General features: G+C 33.8%; 1 long non-coding RNA gene across 2 annotated transcripts; it reads left to right on the top strand.

The window, feature by feature from the left end:
* Positions 1-303: 303 nt before the first annotated feature.
* LOC145000655 (uncharacterized) lies at positions 304-8,288 on the top strand. 2 transcript variants are annotated; one of them, XR_013661327.1, is made up of 4 exons: positions 304-1,386; positions 1,518-1,596; positions 5,637-5,838; positions 5,907-8,288. It is a non-coding gene; the product is annotated as an uncharacterized LOC145000655 (long non-coding RNA). The 2 variants fall into 2 exon arrangements; XR_013661326.1 differs by having other exon boundaries at positions 304-1,596.
* The last annotated feature ends 211 nt before the right edge of the window (positions 8,289-8,499 follow it).

Raw genomic sequence — 8,499 nt, 5'->3', positions numbered from 1 at the left:
ATTTAAAGTTTTTAAAGACTTATATACTTACAAGTAGCTAAAAACTCTCTTCTCGATAATTAGATTCCGTTTTATTAATTCTCTCTCTCTCTCCATCACAATCTTGGATTAGGATAAATCTTGTAAAGTATTATATTGAAACACCATAAAACTGATGTAAATGATTGGTTGATGCAGGCAAAATATCTTGGTCATTACGTTCGGTTATAAAACTCAAATTAGTGACGTCAAAATGTTGATAGATTATTAATTAATAAACCCCGATAATACCAAAAGCAAGGCGATAAGAACCAGAAAGTCGCTGGAGCTGTTCATCTCATCACCCATCACATCCCCTTCATCGACCCTGACCATCAATTCTCTCTCTCTCTCTCTCTCTCTAGATTCCCCTATTTTTATGTGGTGGCCGTCGGCACTGTTCGATATATGAGTATAAAACCTGCCTCACATTCCAGTTTTCCACCGCATGTTAGAGAGGGAGAGAGAAAACCCCCATCATCGACCAAGTACACCAAGTACTAATACCCTTAATCATACCACTCAGAAAGTAAGAGTTTTGGTATCAGTGATGCTTTGTTTCATGTTCTGGCTTTGTGGGGTTATTTCTGTCTTTAATCATGACCCAAACCCTAGATGCAATCTTTCAGGGTACCTTTCCTTAAATGGGTATTTTGCTTCGTGTTCTCAGATCTGACTTTGAAATCTTCTCCCCTTTCTTTTTTTTTTTTTCATGCATTGGTTACCCTATTTGGGAAAGTACTTGTGGGGAGAGAAATAGAGCTGACAGAAGAGAGTGAGCACACAAAGGCTAATTGTACCGAAGTGACTTGTATGATTGTTTTGGGTGCTCACTGCTCTATCTGTCACCTTCATTCTTTGCTTCTCCCTCCTTTCCTTTCCCTTATTAATCTGATACTTTTGTATCTTGGATTTGTGTGATCTGTTTGTTTATCAAAACCAAACATTCTGTATGTGTCTATACATGTGTCTATGTGTTTCTATTCCCTTGGATTCTTTTGGAAAAAATAAATGATGTGAGTTGTTGAAGAAGTACACCTGAAATAGTCTTGTTAGTGTGTTTGTTTTGGATTCCAACAAATAATATAAAATTCTTGTAATCGAATATAATATTATTGATTGACTAGTTAAGTAGGGTTTAGTTTGATGAAAGCGTGACTTTTCATGGTTTACTGTGCTAAATCAACTGAAAACTGACGTTATTATGCAACTATCGCCTTAACAATACGCTATTTAGAATGGTCCTCCACCTCTCTTTCTTTTTCGTTTTTAATTTTTCCTCACGCATGCGATAACTCCCCCCAGAAATTTTGGGTCTTTGACTGGATTTTCTGTTCTTGATTCAGATCTATTCCCACAGTAATTAAGGTTCCAGCTGTTTGACAAATCTTTTGATAATTACTTTTGTTTTTGAAACTTCAAGAACTCGGTTTGTTTTGGTTTATAGTTTGTGTTTGTGGGAGAATCCCTCTACTTCTTCCGTTTTCTGTCTTTTGCAGATGTATTATGTGAACTTCCAAACTAAGTCAAGATCATAGAGAATGCCGATATTGATCCAGAGAAAATACCAAAAGCAAGGTTCTGTTACTATAATTATAACTCTAACCTACTTTAGTAAACTCTTTGATCACCTTTTAATTATTGTGTTCTGACATGACATCTGTCGTTTATATCATATCAGTTTGACTGCGTTTTTCTGGTGCCGTAGTGTCATATATAGTATAACATTTTTTTTTCTTTTTCTTTTTGTCTTTTGCATCTTGTTTGTATCGCTTATATATATTGAACCCATCATTTTTTGCTAAATTTCTTTAGGTGCAATTTTTACTGTTGATGAGGCCTATTTCTTTTTCAAGGAACAAAAAATGGTCAAGAGTTATCCAATTAGAAATCTAGTAGGTGACTTTATAGTGCATTGAAGTTTAACATCTGCCAAGTGAAAGTTAGAAAACCCTAGAGGGTATAGGGGACCATGTAGTTTTTTCCAATGTTTGAAATAAAACCATAGTTTTCATTAATTATAAGCATAAGCAACAGTTACCCCCTTTTATGTGTGATAAATCTGTCTTTTTAGTACTTGGTTTCAAATGTTGGGTTCTTTTGAATAAAGAAATTAAAGAGGGTCTACCTGAAAGAAATTACACCAAATATGTGTGGTATATATGTAGATCTAGATCATGATCTTTAGAGGGAGTTTGTCAAGGAAGTAAGCATTAATTAGTATATTTAGCTAATCATGTTAGTAGTTTAACTCTTCGGTTTCATATGAGTCACAACTGCATTTGATTAATGAATGAAGCTGCAAGTTATAATCACTTAAACCAATGCTATATATTGAAGTAAGCAACACTTCTGTAAATAAGTTTTACTGTCTTTCTTTTAAAAAAAACTCTAAATATATATATGAAGCTCCGTGTTTCTAAAATCTAGAGATTGATACTTGATGGGAAACAAAAGGTTGCATACTTTATGTCTTTCTATCATGGAGATTATGTTCCTTTTCAGTAAAACAAGTATCTTTGTTGGAGATTGTGTTCAAAATTACCAGTCTTATTTTTATATGTTCTATGAATTTAATAATCTGTTTGTTATTAAAAAATGTTGTTGGATGATTCCTATACACGTTTCTTGTCTGTAGTCAATATGCTTCTAATTTTCTTATGGCTTAATGTTTTATTAGTTTATAAACTATATTGTTTACTAACATAGTTACTAACTTCATTCTGTTCAATATTTTTGGTCGATATGCTTATAATGTATATATATGATTTAATGGTAAATTATTATTTTAGAAACCATTGGTTTCTAATAGCATAGCTTACAAACTTGACTCTGTTCTACTTCTAATGTTAAAAATAACAATATTGTAGTTTGTCAGGAGGGTTTTATATCATACCATTTAAAGATTCTAGGTGTATCAAATCCTTGTTTATCTATTGAGCTATTTAATTTTCAAGTGCCTTTTTTTTTTTCTTGAATCAACTATCAAGGAGTAATTTCTTTCTTTTCACCACCTCTATTGGTTCTGGTGTGGCTCTTGGAAGGGACTTGGGGTCGAGGGGACCCCATCTAGGCTTTGCTTTTCAGTTGTTGCTAAATGTTGACTTCCAGCATGATACAATAAATGCTTTAATGAATGTAGGAATTTTATATCGTATAAATTAGCTAAAAGTTTAAATCCCAAGTAAATTTCTTCATGTGGGATTACTGTATGGTTTCTTGAAGACCTGAAGACATGGCTATGCCATTGGACCTTGTGGAGAGGAAAGTTCAGTGAAATAGAAAAAGTACACAGGTTGTACAATAATGAAGAGAAGGATACAAAAAGAACAAAAGAAGAGATGCATTGGAAGATGTTACCCATCATCAACCTAAAAGGAAATAATTTTGAGCCAATTTCCCTGCAACAAAGATGTCTAGAAAAAACTTAAAATGGGTTTAAAGGGCAAATTGGCAGCAGGAAGGGATGAGAGATCATAGTGAAACCATAGCTATAAAACTGACCTGTGTACTAATTAAATTGGCTTAAATTATACTAAATGTATCCTGTCCCCGTTTTTGTGAATAACAGTTGGACTATTTTTCTCATGATCATTCTTAAAACTCATCTGCCTCTAGGGATCTACTAGGATCATTGGACATGATCTGACTACATATGATAAAGATAATCCTGAGAAATCTTGTTAAGGAATGGGTATGTCACTTTGTTTGCTGGCCATTCCATTTTCTTGCATGAGTATACTCACCTCACTAGAAATCCTACTAAGAAAGTTGAACACTCCCACATTGCTTATATATCTCTTATAACTAATTTTGTTTGAAATGGCACTTTTACTTCAAGGAGAGTTTTATAAACAATTCGGTTCTAGTAAGGATTGAATAACTATATACCAAGTGTTTTGTAGTGTGTAAAATATACCATCCTTACATAGATCATATCCTTTTTTTGTGTAAAATATACAATCGAGCCGAGCCAACACGAGGCCAACTTAAAATACTCGAAATTGACTTGATATTAGTTGAGCTCGAGCTACTACTTGAGTAGGCTTTCAAATCAAGCTTGACTAATGAGTCGTGCTATAAGAGGTCATTCTCTAAGTAGGGTGAGAGTGATCCTATAGGTTGTTTAAGGAGGTTGGGTGATAGATCAACACCATAGAAATAAACAAGGGCAACAAAAGTGGAGCATACGTAGATGCCACCCATTTTCATTTTGTGGAAGTCTAATAGAGTAAAGTGTTGTAGTGATGGCTTGTTTTGCTTCTTATTTAGAGAAGGGCGTTGAAATCCTTTCTATGGGCTCATGTGTGAACTTGCACGTGTTGGTTAGGCCATCCACAATGGGAGTTGTACGAGGGTTTAATAGAATAAATGTTAATATAATATAGAGGAGAGAGAGTGTGGGGTTGAATGACCATGCAACGGATTAATAGAATTGTAATGGAAATTTATGATTTTTTTTAAGAATTAAAGTGAATGTATACATTCTTATTCCTACTTGGCATTTCATACAACTCTCTATGGGTTTAATCCATTGGAGATAGCCTTAGGCCTATATACTATACTAATATGTGTAGGTCCCATTAATTTGAGTGAGATTGTCATGGCACAAAAGCATATGTGGTCTGATATTCCCTTGTTCTATGTATTGGTTATGTTATACTTGACTAGTGAGTCATGCAAGCCTTCTATAGAATAACAATGGCAACGGACCACAAAAATCCCATTTAGATGAGGTAAGGGGGAGGTAGATGGCGACAATCTTTCTCGGACAAAGGTAGAGTGACTGCGTTACTTTAAAAGACCTCCGCCAAGTGTGGAAAATAATAGCCATGCTCATGCAAGCCTTGTATATATTATGTAATTATTAAGTGCTCAATGGAGCTTCAGCCTAATTACAAGCTTAAATCCGGTGTTAGTGTCAAGGCGAGATCGAGCTTGGCACTCGATTAAGTTGACTCGGCTCAATAACTTATTTCTATCTCAAAAAAGGATCATGAACATAGTCCTTGCACATGCTTTTGTTTCATTTCTCACAAATCTCGCCTCACTTCTTTCTCTTTTGAATAACTCTCCTTTAGTGGCCTTATATATGTTGAAACAAATTTCCTTTTCTAAAAGGTTTTAAAGTCTACACTGGAGTTAACCATCCCACTTCAATGAGTTGCCTTAATTGTTTGTTTCCAAGTGCTATTCTAGCATTCTATTTGTCTTCCTTTCATCCGATCTCTCATTATGTGGGTACACATCTATTATCATCTATAAAATAAAGACACCTAAATATTTTAGTGGAAGAATGAAGGCACGAGTCAGCAGTTAAAGCTGGAAGAGCCTACTTTCTGGAGGGCTTATGAGTTAAACAATCATGAGAATAGATTTGCTTGAATATGATTTCATCTTGAACATTTATAGGAGTACATGCACCATCTACAGTTATACCATGTTTGCTGCTTGAAGAAGGCTTGTGTTCTTAACAAATTGACCTGAGAGTCGAATAATATGCTTAGATCCTCCTGATTCCTTGAGCCAAGAAATCGCATGTGAACTTATTAGAATTTGAAATCTTTATTCTTACAATATATAACAAAAAGCTTACCTTGTTCAATTGCTTGTTCCAGAATATCACATTTTCTGCTCCAAGAAGTATCATTCGGTCCAGATGTTGGAGAGGAAGATATATAATGCCTTTAAATAGAATTATTTATACCTTCATATCATTCTGTTTTCTTTGTTTCGTATTACCTGTGAAGGGGGATCCTAATGACAACTAGCTGATAAGTATCCAGCTACTTCTACATGTATAATGGTCAGTTATATATGGTATGCACACTCAAACTCTTCTTTCCTTAATCTTCTTCGTGAATGTCAGATATCTGAATTTCTTTCAGCTTGTTGAAATGATCAGGATTTGTTGGCAATGGTAAGCGGGTAGGGTGTTAAATTGGTATGTTTGGTGTAGCAATCTTGTAGATGATAGTTTTGTGGCTTTGTACTCCTAGCACCTTGTTAGTTCTTTGGCTTATTTATTGAAATATCCTCTTGCCATTAAAAAAAAAAGTATTTGTTACTGTTTGTGGCTTATTTATTGAAATATCCTCTTGCCATTAAAAAAAAAAGTACTTGTTACTGTTTGTGGGACACATAGCCCGTGTAAAAATATTGATTTTTTTTTTAACAGCAAGAATTCATTGAAACTAGCGAGAAGCTAGGAAAACATGAACATTACATCTGTATATGCCATTTTAAGTTCCCAACCCTTTGAGTTCTAACACTACACCACAAAAAGCGACATATAACACCTCTGAAAGCTTTACAAGTGCTCTTGAAACACATGTCATTCCTGTAAGATCAAAGAATCAACAGAAAATCACTAATGACAGCTTCAAATTTGTGAAACAGCACCATTAGCGACATTTTAGACATTTTAGTGACGACATCAGATGAGATGCAGAAATTTATGCCACCACTTAAGCCAGTGAGCCATTAAATCTCTAGTTGTCGAACAAGAGGAGATTATTTCCAGCAAGAAGTAAATATATAATAAGTATATATGGATATTAGTAAGCCGTTAATTGGTTGCTGCCTTACCCCAAGCAGATATTAGTTACACCCTTGATCATTGTTTGTGTTCATCAATGAAGGCTACGGTTTTATTATTTAAAAATCAAGGTTATTTAATTCAACACCCTTGTCAAGTGAGATTCGAATGCTACATAAGTTTTATAGAACTCAATCAAATACGTTTACATTGTATTGTTTGTAGCTCACACGTAAGCTAGTTCTTTTTTCTTGGAAGTGTTGTAGGTACAAGTCATAAAACAACTTCACTTTGAATTCTTGAAGGTGCATTTAGCTACTTAAACTAGGAGTTACACTATATTTGGAATTAGGTCTGCCAAGGAATCATTAGAAGCTAAGAAAACATTTGAATAAATATGTTTTTTTTACTATGCATAATGATTTCTTCCTCTTTTGGAATAGGTAACCTTGCTTCCTTGAGAATGTTTCAAGATTTCTTTTTGAAAAGTAGCTTTTTACTATGTATAATGATTTCTTCCACGAGTTCCACATTTTGGAATTTCACTTGTTTTGCACATAACATGATCACCATGGCTTATTACCTTACATCAATTTGGAATTACCAAAGACGACATTACAGCCATCACATTCCTAATAAGAAGAAAAGAGGTTTTAATTACCCGTCGTGTGTTTGGTGTAACCACTATCAGTAATAATCGAGTCAAAGTGACCTGGCTAACAGCACAATATGTGGAGGATTCAAGAGTAATTTGTGAAAGACTAGTTATATTTTATCTTGTGGATATGATAAATGAGAAAATCCTTGTGAAATGGTATACATACCCAAGCATTGGTCCCTTAGGTTTTGGCGCGTAGAGAAAAAGAGAGGCAATCTTTGTGTTAATCTTGAGACAAACTTAGTGAGAACAATTTTAGTGTGAATTATCATCATTGATAAGTTACTCATCCATTAAAGACATCAAGCTATGAGCTTTTAAGCATTTTTTATTGGTTTTTGAAAAAATTGAAAGAAATCATCCATTTCTATATATGAGCATATGATGATTCAGTGTGTTACTAGGTGTTAGAACCATTTGACCGTTTGGAAGAGCTAATTTGGGTTTAAAATCATTTTGTGACCATCAACTTGTGCTAAATAGGACCATTAAAATATCATTTTGTAACCATTTTGACCATTTGGATGGACCAATGCACATTTCAGTCGGTTTCCTACATCCTAGTGGACTCCAGACATGGCATATTTTACATTTCTAATTTTTTAGTGTCGTGATATGTTTTCCTAATTAAAACTTTTTAACCTTAATTAGTTGCTTTACATATACGATTGAGATGGAACAAATTTGTGATAAAACATATTTTTCTTGTTAAAGGCGGGATCATTGAAGCTTTTTGAAATAAGATTATGTTCTTATTTTCATACCATGTTCAGGATATATATGATGAGATAACAAGTCTGATACTTTTTGAATATGAGCATATGATGATTCAGTGTGTTACTAGGTGTTAGAACCATTTGATCGTTTGGAATAGCTAATCTGGGTTTAAAATCATTTTTTGACCATTTGGATGGATCAATGCACATTTCAGTCGATTTCCTACATCCTAGTGGACTTCAGACATGACATATTTAACATTTCTAATTTTTTAGTGTCATGATATGTTTTCCTAATTAAAACTTTTTAACCTTAATTAGTTGTTTTACATATACGATTGAGATGGAACAAATTTGTGATAAAACATATTTTTCTTGTTAAATGCAGGATCGTTGAAGCTTTTTGAAATAAGATTATGTTCTTATTTTCATACCATGTTCAGGATATATATGATGAGATAACAAGTCTGATACTTAATGAATATGGGCATATGATGATTCAGTATGTTACTAAGTGTTAGAACCATTTGACCGTTTGGAAGAGATAATATGGGTTTAAAATCATTTTG

Source organism: Lactuca saligna, chromosome 6, assembly GCF_052625555.1.
Source record: "Lactuca saligna cultivar CGN05327 chromosome 6, ASM5262555v1, whole genome shotgun sequence".
NCBI lineage: Eukaryota > Viridiplantae > Streptophyta > Magnoliopsida > Asterales > Asteraceae > Lactuca > Lactuca saligna.
The sequence above is the reverse complement of the archived record's forward strand: the minus strand, read 5'-3'. Positions and strand labels throughout refer to the sequence as shown.